The sequence below is a fragment of the Oncorhynchus kisutch genome, linkage group LG30, assembly GCF_002021735.2.
Source record: "Oncorhynchus kisutch isolate 150728-3 linkage group LG30, Okis_V2, whole genome shotgun sequence".
In the NCBI taxonomy this organism is placed as follows: Eukaryota; Metazoa; Chordata; class Actinopteri; order Salmoniformes; family Salmonidae; genus Oncorhynchus; species Oncorhynchus kisutch.
In genome coordinates this window covers 39502260-39504407 of record NC_034203.2, presented here as the reverse complement: position 1 = coordinate 39504407, position 2148 = coordinate 39502260, and the positions used below count along the sequence as shown (strand labels likewise).

The following is a 2148-nucleotide window of genomic DNA, read 5'->3' as shown; positions in this document are numbered from 1 at the left end:
AGAGTGTCAGTGTGCAGGACTCTTTGCCTTTGTCCCAAATGACACCCAATTCCCTATCTAGTGCCCTACTTTTGACCAGGGCCTAGAGTGCATAGGGTGCCATTTGGGACGCACTAAGTGGTGGATGCTGATGGGAGGACGGCTCATAATAATGGCTGGAATGGAGTCAATGGAGTGGTATCAACTGCATGGAAACCAGGTCTTTGATGTTTTAGATACCATTCCACTGACTCCATTTCAGCCATTATTATGAGCCATCTTCCTCTCAGCAGCCTCCACTGACACACACCTGGTAACTGGCTTTGATTGAAGGCATCCCTTTGTGTTTGACCATTAAAGCTCTAGTCTCGTTTTATCATGAGTGACTTGCAGAGCCAACCCTGTCCCTAACTTCTAACTTCAACCTTCTAAATGGCAATGCATTGCAATGCACATTTGTTGCTCTTGTGTGGTCTGATGTTGTAATCTTTAATAGTTTAACTGGCTAACATCTTTACTACAGGATGCTCAAAACTTGTCCACAATTAATATTTCATGCCTTTTTACTGTGGCAATGACGTTGCCTAATGTCTCTCTCCTTCCTTCCTGTTTTACTGACAGATGACATCTGCTACCCTTCCTTCTTCCCGAAGCTCCTCCCCTCAGAAGGTGTCACTTCCAGATACAGACAGACGTTCTAAAGCTCCTATTGGGGGGCAGGCAGCCCTGCAGAGTGCCCCGGTGGGGGCGGGACTCTGAGGAGGCGTGTTCTGTCTAAGGATGCATGCATTAACATACTCATTGAGCACATCAGTGGGTGGTCGGTCCTGTACATGTGCGACCTCTGGACGACCTTCCTGGATATGCAGTGGCATTAGAAGTTCTTCCTCCTCAGGCTTACCTTCAGCTCTGCTGGGTGAGAGGATGGAGACTAACTGCCCAACTCTGTGTGTGAGTGTGCTTAACTGCCAGTGTAGTCTTTTTGTGTCATTTGCCATCAGGTTCTTACCAACCAACTACGAGCAAAACATTCTCCTGTAAATAGGATTAACCTCATTGTGTCCCAGACAAATTTCCCCTTGAGGACAATAGGGAGCCAATTGGGACGCACTCCCAATTGACCCCCTAGTGAATGTGATGGGGAAGCTGCTCTGAACGTTTCATATGGAGGGGCTAGCGGAACGTTCCCTTCCAGGTGGACATGTCCAGCGACAGCCCCTTCCTCATCCTCCCCCCTCACCTTCCATCACATCATAGACGGCAGCAGCCCGCTCAGGACCTGGGCTACCAAGGCTACGCTACACCTGGTTAGGGCTGTTCCCTTTACAGTGCACTACTTTTAACCAGGGTCAGGGTCAAACGTAGTGTACTACATAAGAAATAGGGTGCTAGTTGGAATGGACCCTAGAAGTGTGTGTCAGTGCTTTTTCCTGTCCTGAAACACTCTTTTCCCTCCCTCCCCAGGTTGGGGATGGACACACAAAGTTGCTGGTGATCATGAGTGCCACGGTGAAGCCCTCCTCTGTCACCTACCAGGTGCACACCTCCTACCTGCCTGATGAGGTCCTGTGGGGGTACGAGTTCCCCCCCGTGGTCTCTCTGTCCCCTTGATTGAAAGACATGGTCGATGTGGCCAAGACCAAGCCCATGCCCCTCTTCAAAACGTCCTGCCCACAGAATTACCATGGCAACAGTGGAGGAGTTGGGAGGGGGGTGGCACTGATCCAGAGAAGATCCGATTGGAGCAGAGTTACATGGAGAGAAGAGAGGGATGGTGAGGGAGGGTCAGAGACAGTAGGGTCAGAGTCAGTGTCCGAATCAGCAATGTCTGAGAGCCTACACACAGACACAAACAGCAGACCTGGGTTCAAATACTATTTGAAATCATCTCAAATACTTAATCTGTGCTTGATTGATCTTTCCTGTCTTAATGGAACCAATAGAATAGTCCCGACATTGGTCAACTATGCCCATTTAGCACTTCAGGTAGACTCAAGCGAATGCTCAAAAGTAGTTGAAAGATTTTAAATACTATTTGAACCCAGGTCTGGCATATACTGGATTCTAAGCAGGGTCTGTTACCGTTTACTACAACTATTCAAATGATGAATTCATTACTTGTTGTTAATTTACGTGATTTTGGTATGTAGAGAGAGATGTAAAGGAGTT

The 2148-nt window shown here is 48.0% G+C and overlaps 1 pseudogene; it reads left to right on the top strand.

Annotated features, from left to right (window-relative positions):
* Positions 1-903: 903 nt before the first annotated feature.
* Positions 904-1811, top strand: LOC116358598 (ATP-sensitive inward rectifier potassium channel 10-like; annotated as a pseudogene).
* The last annotated feature ends 337 nt before the right edge of the window (positions 1812-2148 follow it).